General features: G+C 34.5%; 1 protein-coding gene across 1 annotated transcript in view; it reads left to right on the forward strand.

Annotated features, from left to right (window-relative positions):
• Positions 1 to 11,273: 11,273 nt before the first annotated feature.
• The window catches only part of LOC108777803 (lachesin), a 77,924-nt gene continuing 76,335 nt past the window's right edge, over positions 11,274 to 12,862 (forward strand). The window contains exon 1 of the mRNA XM_018544784.1: positions 11,274 to 11,292. The gene's annotated coding sequence lies outside the window, so the exon portion shown is untranslated. The remainder of the gene's footprint in view (positions 11,293 to 12,862) is intronic.

The raw sequence follows: 12,862 nt of genomic DNA on the forward strand, positions 1-12,862 counted from the left end.
CCCCCCCCCCCTCCCTCCCCCGGATCCACCCTCTACCAATGTCTCTGTCTTCTCCGCTCGCCACGTGGATATTCTGTAACCATAGTACTCATTCTCTTTCTTCGAGACGCCATTTGTCAATTACAAGCAGCGAGTACCTGAGGATAAAACGTTGAAAAAATTCCATTGTCAATGCCGGATTTTCGTTCGCTTGCATCTATTTCGCTGCCGTTTAAGTCGTCACGAAGCTTTTACGAGACTTTTACCTCGCGCGCAGAAGCAGCAAGAATCTCTGACAAAGGAACGCACAGGAATGCTCGCATTCCAAAGTCTAACACGATTTCAGACGCCTTGTAATGTAGTTATCTTGTTAACTTTAACTGTTATTTATTATCGCGCGCAATTATCAAAGTTTCTAGTACATTTCTCTACAAATAAAAGTCATCCTTTAATGATCGAAAAATTTCTAATTAACTTATGTACAGGTAGCAATAATTTGTTTATAGTAAACAATAATTTGTTTATAATACACATTTCATAATAACAAATAAATATTTAAATATGTAATATTTGTTTTTATACGACATAATTTATCATCTACGTTTTTAGAGAAGATTTGATCACTCTTTATAGTTCGACTCGATTGAATGGCAGGATTCTGAGATTGATAAAGACTACGGCAACAAATTCACTTATAAGAGGATCGATGAGCGCCGGTTTCAAATCATAAACGTAATAACGATAAAATGTCATTTTGCTGCGAGCAAGAGCCGACGAACGTTTCCTGCGCGAAGGAAATAACGTATGTTCGGTTTTCCTAATCGGATGTTCGACTGGCTTTTCCGGGATAATAGCTCGAGCAGGCGGGATTACGGAGGGACAGAGCCTCGGATAGCTTCCCTATCGCTTCGATAACTCTGTTCGATGGTCCGGACGAGCTGCCACCCTCGCAACCAGGATTTTATGTATTCCTTCGAACGTAAGAATGCACGTAACCAAGTATAAGCGTTTCACTCCCACACACTCGGCATTATTGATATTCAATTAACGTGTTTATGTTGTCCAAGCTTTGATCTTTACTAAGATTAAATACATTAGGTGAAGAATTTTTATAGGAAAAAATGTATCAAAATTATTAGCGAAAAAATTTTTCAGTTATAAAAACCTTCTGTTTTTCTTAAATTTTTACGATTTTAAATCTAATATTTACTGCAAGTTTTGGTTATATGGAAAAAAAAACTTGAATTTATAAACAAAATAAGCTAATAATAATGGCATAATATTTAGTGCACACACATATAGTTTATATAAATATAATGTACTTAATATGTTTCTCGTAGGGTGATGACCTATGCTGGACTTTTTGTTCTGGCTATCTCGTATTTTGGCTATAAAAAGAAATGTAAAATAATTTTTCATATTATTTATGGATGCATCATTATAATATATGTGTAAAACATTTATTAGTACGTTAGGTCTTCTTTATAATAATATTTTTTTAAATTTTCCATCCATTATAAATTCCATTATAAAATACATGTTATTTAACAAATATAACAAATGTAAACAAAAATATTTTGAGCACCGCGGTGTGATGATCAAATTTCTTCTGGTACGGCATAGAAAAGAACGTGTTATAATATTTTTCATATTATAAGCGCATCAAGTACTGCGCTCTCATTAGTCTAGTCTGTTTATAAATTTTATTTACATATTTAAGAGTTTTTCTATTACAATATTTTCATGAAATCACTTTGATATACAGTTTATTTGTTATAACACAGTTTCTTGTATGACATGGTAAATGTCAGTCTGAATGACGTAGAGTGGCAAAAGGGGATAAAGCAGAACTTTAATCCAAGAAACCTTGCATGTTATGAGCGAGGCCTTTGTCATCTCATTGAAATTACGTCAACTGCGCGCGAGTAGTTATGTTAACTTGGTAACATCGTCCATGAATTCAGCCTTTAACACGAACTATTCAGAGTACTCGGCGAAGCATCCTTAGGTTACGTTATTGCTCGTTATGAAGTTCAAATCGAGATAAGCATTACGTACGCGTCCTGACTCACAAGTAAACATGGCCTTGACCATGAGATAAGAATTGAATGCATAAACATATAGGAAATTAAAATTTATAAAAAAATATATTTCTATTTATTTTGCAAAACCGTTAGGAATGCAAAAAAAAAATAACATTTGCTTTTTAATATTATCATTTCGAAATATAAGTTGTACAAGACATAAAGAATTAAAGCAATAAAAAATAAAAGATTTTATGAATTAACTTTTATAAAGAATTTAAAAGAATTATATAAATCTTTAATTATATATAATTTTTGAAGTAAATTTTTTTCTAACATAACTCGTAGTTTGAACTATTATAGATAAATTTGAAACGGTGCAAAAGCTGTAGAACATTGCAATTTTATCAACTACTTAAGCTTTTTTAAATATACATCGGTTTTAACTTAACTGGTATCAGATTTACTACACTTTGTGATTTATAATTTACAAATTCGATAATTACTTGATTACTAAAATATTGACCATTGGAAATTAAAAACTTATTAACCAAGATGATGTTTAACTGAATTTTAAGATAAAATTAATTCTAAATTCTTCACGGAGAAGTAACATAACACATAATAGTATGAGAAAGCATACAGCTGTATATACTTTTACTCCAGTTTGTGAGTAAAAAATTACAAAATGTAATGTATTTAATATCATTCAATTTACTAATTAATGTTTGAATTAATATGCATTTAAAAAAATGTAATAATTGAAGCCACAGAATTTTTTATATAACTTTTTCTATTGACTCTATCTGACTATATGACGTTCTTTCATATAGATCAACATTTCGCAAATTCAAAATGTACTTTCATTAAATTTCATATCTATTAATTTTTGTAACACGATTGTATTTATGGAAGCATATTAAAAAAGATATCGTTTTGTTACTCTATAGGAATGCAGACATCGATGTCGTTATACAGTAGCACTGTTGTCTCTACTAGTATTGTTTCGGATTATTTCACGCGAAGCTATGAGACTCTTTCATGTTTGAGATTCCCGTGCTACACCGACAGTGTACTGAATAAAAGGAAAATGAACCTAGCCACACCCAGTCAGTCTTCGCATTCCGAGGCGTTCACCCTCACTCCGGGAAATCACGGTAATCTCGAGTTTTTTTCAGGAAGGGATTCGTGCCCTCGTTGAAATAACCTTAAGAACTTTCGCGGGCTTATCGTATAAATGCGGCGGTTCCCTGCAAATAGTTCGCGTTTAACGTAATTGACCTCGGAAAGTGATTTGCATTAGTCCGCGTAGAATCTACGTTGTAATAGCGATGTTTATATGCTGGCAAAACTGCATCGCTTAACAGCAAGAAACATAGCATAGGAATTCGCAAGAAAGATGATAATGTGTCTTTTACGATGGCGGAGTCACCGCAATTGCGTACAAGCAAGTGACCGCGCATACCACTATGACTATGTAGGGCGTTTATGAATATGTGATGGCTGCGACCATGAGTACGCCTGGTGTTGCAGTTTGTCGAGCGAACTTTAAAACGTATGCAATTTTCCGTCATATCGCATTACGGGATGTGCGCGAGGAAAAACAACGGGCTCTCCGGCCCGCAATTTCGCCTTCGTACCGTTGCACACTTGTAACTCACGTATATTAAAATTACTAACGTTTTGCGGTTGAAGCGAAAATGCATTTGATGCATGTGAAATATACGCGCGAGAGAAATAATCTGTTTTCTGAAATACGTATCTGAATATATTGTGTTACATTTCTACAACGACACGCATGAAAGAGTCTTCGCGCGGCTCGCGATACCGCACCGAGAAGGAAACGTTTTGCATAGATCGCAATTTTTATTCTTAACTAAGGGAAAAATACCAGTTGTGATTAAAAAGTAATAGAAGAGTTATATGTGCAGCTAATGTAGCTGTGATCAGCTATATTACGTAAAGACAGCTCTGGTTTTAGAAACAATGTAAAAATGATAAAAAACGCTCGCAGATAAAACATTAAATGCAATATGTTTAAAAATATCTTAATGATCTTTGTTAAATGATTTTACTTTATAAACGAGTTTGTTAATATTTTAATTTGATCTTTAACGAACAAAATTTCATTATAATTGCTCAGTATTTTGAGAAATTCTGAAATTTTAACAGCTACTTTGATAAATAGAAAATGTAGCACTTCAAAATCGTCTCAAAAGCATATGTGTGTCAAAAATAATCCAACATAATTGATTTATTTATCTTTATCTTATTTTACATTTAAAATATTTAATGCAATTAAAAAGGTTTTTAAAATAAATATTTAGTTTATATAAAAAGTTAAATGTCATATTTATATGTATATATTACTGCTTTCCGAATTGAAAAGATAAAGCTTTAAGAATGACGAGATCTATTATTAGTTGAACAGCTATTTATTACGACTTCTATTAAGTATTAGTGAGTTATCTAATGTAATAATTTTATATTATAAATATATTCCATTAAAAATAATGATGGTGTCATCAATATCGATATTTATAACAACTCAGCAAATTTCGACGAGATGTGGATAAAAACTGCTGCACAGCAAAGCCGCACAACTCGAGCAGAAGGTACTGATAGGGCGCGTCTAAAGTATCTAGCCATGCCTAACTACTACATGACATACGAATGTAAAATTTCGCGACTATCGCGAAGTAGAAAAAATGGTATGTTTTTATTTAAGAATATCGCCATATATCAGCGAGTATTCCATCTTTCCTATAGAAACACCTGTATTATTGGGGAGGTGCTTGCGCGCTGCTGTTTATTCAATGCTTATAGCGCGAGCCAATTTATCTCGGACAAACGTCAAAGCCTTGTGCTGGAATAATGGTTCGGTGATTCAGGTTGTGGTTAGACAATGACGTCCCAATGCTTTCCATCTCGTAGCCCCTTCGGCCCCTAAAACAACCGAACGTACAACACGGCATCGTGCACGGGTACGTTCGTTTATGAACGTGCACGCTTACACATAGCTGATCCAAATGTACACGCAAGCAATCTCACGCCGTGCCTGCCTAATTAGTCGTCCTTATGCGACTCGTTTATCAAAGGTGCACGCACACGTTGTAGGATTCAGGTACCGTTCCCACCCGGTGAGAATTAATTGAAGGGCTCAATGCGGGGCTGTCACGTTCGTCCGATTGACGTGGCTCTTCCAGTCAGCCGAGAGTCTAATTATTAGATACGTGAATATTATAACGGATGTATGAATAAATACGACAGGCCTCGCGCTTGATCGGGAATAAATTATTATGCAACACTGCATACAAATCTGATTAAGTGAGTGTCATTGAAATTCGAATGTATATTCGCCGAGGTGGATTTTCCTAATTATACAATAGGTATATCTATAACTAAAAGAATGCATACATAAGCATGCTTATTAGTTATGTATTAAACTAATGCGTCGCAATATAGCACTAATCGATTTTCTACATGCAAATTAATTTTCCGTAAATTTGACAAATGTAATGAGATCCACCCTAAAATAGTGTTACATAACAGAATTAATTGATGTTATAATGGCTTCTTCAAGTTTATATTAAATTATGTGTTAATTATGTCGATTAACGATTTGAATGAGATAGTGTAACCAAAATAATTTCTAATTTGAGAAACAAAAAATTTAGTTTTGATATATGAATATGTATCACTTTCTCTTATGCCTGTATAAATAATTATCGCAATCATGAATTTTATATTTATTTCTGTTTATTATTTATACAAATAATTATTTATACCAGAAACGTAAACAATTTACTAATTTACATATTAACTAGATAATTAACTCATTGGAATATTGGTACAACAAATATTATTCGTAAACTTGTATTGGGACGGTAAAGTGATTAATAATATTAATCATTTTGGGAATGTTGCGTGCAATTGTACAATATTAATAATCTATTGACGAAAAAATTTACTTGTGTAAATATTAATTATCTTCAGAAACGCAATTACTCTTGATTATATTTAATTATATTTTGGATGATTATTTTCATTTGGAAAATATTATTTGATTATTATTTTAGCATTAAAACATAAAAATATAGGTATATTTGTCATTCTGCGAGACATGTAAAGAATAATTGTGAAAATGAGTTCCTTTTTCATATGACAAGAGATATACATATATTGTCATAATTGTACGCAAATTAAACGCATGGTTTTCCATGTTCTTCTTATAAGCAAGATACACACTAATACGCTGACACACGCACAACTTACAAATCGTCTATCTCTTATATCACCCTCGATTTTGTCATTTTACGGAGAATTTTTACGATTCACAGAATCGATATCTTCTTATGAGGACGATTTTACGATGTACTCAGGACTATTGCATCGCGTGCAATAGAACGCGGTACACATCGATATTGTCAGAATATAATAGGGATCCCCTATGGTGTGCATTATATTACCAGCATAATATTATCGCTCTGTTGTAACGCGCCCGTGACGGCCGTTAAGGTCTAGTAAGATCGCTTGGTGCTTAGATCGAGGTTCGCCTGTAGCTCTCGGGTGGGCGAGGATGCGTGTGAAGGGCTAAACAACAGTCTGGTTATTAACGAAGTTCCTAAGTTTTCTCGTTTGTGTTCGTCTGCTTCTCGCATTGTATCCTTGCACGTTGGATCGCAAAACACAGCACATGATTGTTGAGTGTCACGGTTGCCTTCGTGAATAGAATTCTCGACGTAAACGTAGAGAAAATGCACAGAGAAAATCTTTCTAAATCTTTGCAGCTTGCGTATATGCAAATGCAAAAGATTAAGAAGTAGAACCAAACATGCTGAAGTAAGCTTCACATGCTTTTTATACGATTCTTGCTTAATTAATAACACCATGTTCACAATGATAGGCGTTAATTAATAATACAATATAATACGTACGTCCAGAATGTATTATGGAAATTGACTATAAGTTTGTTGTAATATATATTTTTCGGCAAATATTTAGTTTCTATTCAAGCGATAATATTCATAAATGATAGAATCCTTGAGGTTTATGCAAACGAAGCTTATGAACCTTTTATATATAATGTGCGATATTCTTTTTATTTATGCTTTAAAACATTTAAGTTTTTTAAAATATGCGTAGAATAAACTTGTAGGATGTATTTGTCAATTTATAAAATATAGGAGTTAGATATCACGCGATTATTGTTGTTATTTATCCACCGTTCTAATTGGTTGCCAATCATATGATTCGGCTGAGTGAATTTGGGTTGATTCTGTTGGGTTGGTTTGACAGCTTGACATTTAACGATTAAATACCGTAAAATGATTGATTGAGAGCAAATGAAAAATTTTGTAAAATAAAATCTACATAGAGAAAACATAGCAAAAATAATTTGAAGCGCGTCTAAAAGGATCTATTGTGATTGTGAATCACACACATGCATTAATATCTGATAATTGGTTACTCATGCTATCGATGCGATGGTAAAAAGTAAAGCTCGCGAATTGCGATGCGTATACGAGATTAAAGAATGAGTTCATTGTTAAGAGAGTTCTCAAGTTCGTTCGTTTGCTCTTGTATGTTTCCTCGCGCTGCATTCGTACGCTCGCGTTAGAGCGCATAAAAGCTTGGTACTTAGAGGAAGGCGAATAAAGAGGCAGTGCGAGTCTTTTCTCGACTCGGCAACCGTACCACCGAGTGAGCACAGTCGAGGCTTTTGGACGCCTCTTAGCGCTTTCGCAGAAAATCGAATTACTCGTTTCGCGTTTGCGGTCCGCCAACGGCAGGAAATGAGCATCCAGTCCTTCACTGGGAATGGGCATTTTCCGGAGCAGCTTCGACGTCCAGGACGGCCTCCGCGACGTCTCGCCCGATCTCCGTGCAATTTGATTTTATCGCGGATGCGAATCTAAAAACAAACGATCATAGAGTTTTTCTTTTCCATTAGACAGCCTGCAGGCTAGAAGTTATACGTGATATATAGCAGCTTCCGTGATTAGTAAAACTAGGTGCAATTTTGCCGTAAACATTATTTAAAACGGTTTGCAAATCTTAATTGCGAGTAGTCAGGGTAATATTTCAGTATGTCACATTGATGTTTATAGATGTGCGTGTACTGAATTTAATAGAAAAGTCTCTCTGATTATAACATATTTACTTGTTTATATCAACTACATAATTTTTTCTATCACCTTTCGTATCGTTAGAAAAGATCTTTAATCACAAAATCACATTGATTAAACAGCACATTTACTTTATTTCATTGCATACAAAAAATAATTACATTAAACACTATATTTAGTAACGCATAATATATGCATTATTCATGTTTCTAATAATTTTTAGAAATTGTTGGGAAAATAAATAGAATAAATGGAAAGCTGTGAATGATGCTTTTGATAATGCTGTTGCTTTTACGATTACTTTAGTAACATCTATTATATCTTTTTGGACACAAACAATGATCTCTATTGTAAGTGTTAAACAAATACATTGTATAGTAATGAGAAAGAATGAATTAAATTTTGTAGTTATGATATCAATATATAATATTTTCATCATATTTGTCAGATTGGTAATCCAGATTTCACAGATATCATTTTAATAAATATCTAAAATTATCTTCCTTTTATCTCTTTATTATTCAGATTGTGTTTTTGTATATTATTGTGTTAATATTATTCAACAATACTAAATATCGCGAATACTTAGCGATGTATAAATAATTCTAAACTTAACAAGACCAGATCGTAATCAGTTGTGCGCATTACGTTTTCCTATATATATTCCTGTTTTCAATATTTACTTATTTAAATAATTAAATACATATTGTATTCTGTTTGCACTAATTTAAACCACATATCGTCAATCTATTAGTCCACATACATGTATTTTCATATTAATGATATATATGATAGAGGCACGATTGCAAATACAAATATTTTTGATTAGCTGAAAATGGTGCATGAGGCATACTATATACGAATGTTTGACGTCGAATTGAGACCATTTATCACTTTATTTGACGTTTTAATGAAATAAGTAAGATTTTTACAAAGGGACGCTTTAATTAGAACATATAATTTAGACAATATCTATAGTTTCCTTCTTGGAGTCTCGCGCCTCCATTGTGAAACTTCGCTTGAAAGACCTACAAAAGCACCTACAACGGTGCCGGAATATGTGTGACGAGGCAAGTGTAGTAGTAGAAATGTTGTCGGCTTACCTTACCCGCGAGTGAAAGGAAGAGAACGTTACAGAAAGAAGAAAGAGAGATAGAGAACGGAAAAGGAAGTGCGACGAAAAGAGCTGGGGAATGGAGGGGAGCTGGGAACACGTTTCGCTTCCTGCCGTCACCTTGAAGCCCATCTCTTACCGGTTTACGAGGGCACCCACGAAAGTTTCGGTACACTTGCACTTAGAGTCATCCTTAGGGGATAGTACGATATAGGTACTATAATGTCTCTTACGAATACTGGCCTGCGAGCTGTGGGTTGGGTTTATGACTTGCACTACTCGTTCGCATGCCACCGAAAGACTTGAAACGCATAAATTTCTTTTGCAACCTTCTTGATGGTGACTTTCATCCTAGTCATTCCAATACATCGCACTAACGATTACTCGGCTCATAACAGGGAATCAGTTTTTAGTGTTTGCACAGTGTATCGCTTGTTATTTTGTAATTTTTGATTTGACAATTTTCGACAATGGCGCTGAAGGACGTAAACGATCGAAGAAAGAGCAACGATGCGTCCAACTTCGTTAACCTCGAAACAGTATGTGCAATCAAAAAAGGAACTTCACGTAGAACCATGTTAGGATCTAGGGTTCGTTTAAAGAGTTGATAAACGAGGATATCTGCTGATTGATCGACAGTCTGTTAAAGTAGTCCCCGCACGTGTACGTTGCCCTGATGCGGTGAATCACAGGTCACGAAATCTTATCATCTGACACGGAAAAGTGGATAATCTTTTTCACCGTCGAACCGACGATCGATTTCAAGCTATTTTCACTCGCCACAGATTGAAAAGTAACGTTTCGATTGAACACGTAATTTCAATCTGTACAAGAGTTCAGTAGAGAAAAACTTGGCTTTTCTGATGGACGTGAAATTTATGGCTGACCATATGACTGATCTTACTACTTATCAGCATCATGATTTTGTATATGTACTCAAATTTTTGTAATTAAGTGTAATATAAGTGAAATAAAAATTGTAATCTAAAACTGCAATATAAATTATGGCTTATATTTTAAAAATTTTATTTAAAATCTTTTTATTTATTTAAATAATTAATCTTTAGAAATGTACAATTATTATAATGTAAACATATACAAGATTGTAATGTACTAATTATGTAATTAGAGTTTAATTATTTAAATACACGAATCTTAAACAAAATTAAAAAATATATAAAATACAGTCTGTATAATTAAATACATATTGTATATGAAATTCATAATGTGTATACAAAAATGAACTTGACGCATTGTAAAGCATATCGATGACATTGTGATGTTTAAATGCAAGACAACTGCTCTTTCTGAAATAACTTCCTTGCGATAACGTGTTAACACGATAACATCCACTAATTAAGCATCGGATCGATTAGGAGTCGTAGGTGTAGTTGCTTTATACGTTGTAATAAATTTTGGCATTTTGAGAAAGCAGCGCACAGATTGTATAAACAGAAATATAATCCGGCGTCTACTTGTTTAACGCAGGACGTTCGATCATTTATCTATCCTAAGGGGACTCTGGTGGTCGAATACCATGCAACTGACGTTGGTGTCTACGTGTGTTTCTCGCTATCCTAAGAACGTGTCTCCAGTACGAGGAAGGCGGGTCTTACGGTTTGTGATGGCGGAGGGCACGTGAACCCCGACGAGCGCATGCGAACCACCAACCCTAAAGCTCACGGCAGACCAGAAAGGATCACGTTCTCCCTCTCGTCTCTCATTCTCTCTTCCCCCCCCTCCTCTCTCTCTCTCTCTCTCTCTCTCTCTCTCTCTCTCTCTAAATCTCTCTCTCTCTCTCTCTCTCTTACTCTCATTCTCTCTCCATCTCTCCCTACCGCTCTTTCTTACCCTCTCTTTTACTCCAGTCGCTACCGAGCCGGGTAAACCTCTCGTGTGTCAGTCCGCACCGAGATTCCGGCGCGAATCGTTCTTTCCCGTCGTGGCGTCACGCCAAGTTCTAGATGGATGTCGCTGATCCGCATTATTGTGTCAGCGATTTACGTCGTCGCGCAGGTGTTCCTCGCTCGTCCATCCCTTGTGGAAGGTCAGTGATGAAGTTCGTCGTATGCTAACATTAAGAGTAATTGCTGTCTGCTTATGTTCGAAAGGGGCACGTTCTGTGCGTGGTTAGGGCTGTACGTGACTTATCCGGGTATATATAGCGTTGTGAACCAATTCCGCAATGTTTGTTTTGGCTACTCCGCGAAGTTAATGTTAATTACATCGTAAAACTGTCACAAGATATGTTGCGATATTTGATGTCTTTTCACATTTGTAACTCGTAGTGCTCTTATTATTTCTCTATATGCAGGCAGCGTAAGTTTATATTAAAGTTATAAACGCGAACGTGCAAAATATATAAGAAACAAAAAAAGCGATGGGTGAGTTACCATTAGAACTTGTTTCACTCTGAATCAATAAGCATTTTTTGTATAACACATTCTCGATGTGTGTGTTTATTAAATTGCACATCATTTTATACAGATGAGAAATTATATAAATATTAATAATATTAGATTTTTAATACAGCTTATTTTTTAATTTAAAAATTCATTTTAAAAACGTGTTTTTAGGGTACTTTTGAATCTGTGACTTTTTAACCATTTATGTGTGTTTTCGATTTCATGAGTTTATATTATAATTATAAGATGAATGGTTTTTTAAAAGAAATGAACATTTTATATTGAAGCTGATGTATATGGATACCCTAGTATTATTTTTTTAGTATTATTAAGTATTGGTTGTGGAAAACAGGTTGACACTTCACTTTGCGGTGCTGTGATTGTGATTCCGGGATTTAAGTTGGCCGGTAACTTTCGGTAGTTTGCGTGCTACAGGATTTCAGCATTAATTTAATGACATGCCGTAACACTCCGCGATGCAAGCAACTAACGACGCGTCATGCACGATAAACTGTACATGATAGGTACACGACATTTACATTTTATTTGTATAATCTGCTTCTGTGTGCCAAGAAGAAGCTACTTAACAGCGCGTGTATTATAAGTTTTCCAACTCAAAGGGGAAAGATGCATCCGAATTAAATTTAAATCCAATAACTAACGAACATCTCTGGTATCCAATTAGCAGGTGAAGTTTTAATGACGTCTTATTGACATTAAAGACGTCATTAAGACATTATTATTTAATATCAGCTTGCTACATGGATACTAAATAATATTTTTTTTTATTTGATAAATGCTAATGTTGTATTCGACTAATTCTTGTTTTAATTAAATACTGCAGTTGCTATAATATGCATATATATGTTCTACATATTTTAAATTAAATTTGCAAGTTATCACGAATAGATTGCCTATCAAGCTAAATTTCCTGTAAACACAGATTGCTCCATTATCAAGCAGCGTGTCAGTTTTATGCAGACAGAAACGTGTAAAGTATATCGCATATGTCTGCGATAACGTTATCACGAGAAATTTAATTTCTCTTTCATGCTTCTTTGCGGTCTACTTTTACTCCAGCTTTCGGAATCAAGATAAAATTCTCCAGGTAGAGTCAGCGCTAGCACAAAGAACACGCAAAAACTTGTCTTGATTTATCTACGATCGCGTTTTCAACGAAACTCGAGATTATGGTTCAAGATTATAGAGATG

The sequence above is a fragment of the Cyphomyrmex costatus genome, unplaced genomic scaffold, assembly GCF_001594065.2.
Source record: "Cyphomyrmex costatus isolate MS0001 unplaced genomic scaffold, Ccosl1.0 scaffold116, whole genome shotgun sequence".
Taxonomy (NCBI): Eukaryota; Metazoa; Arthropoda; class Insecta; order Hymenoptera; family Formicidae; genus Cyphomyrmex; species Cyphomyrmex costatus.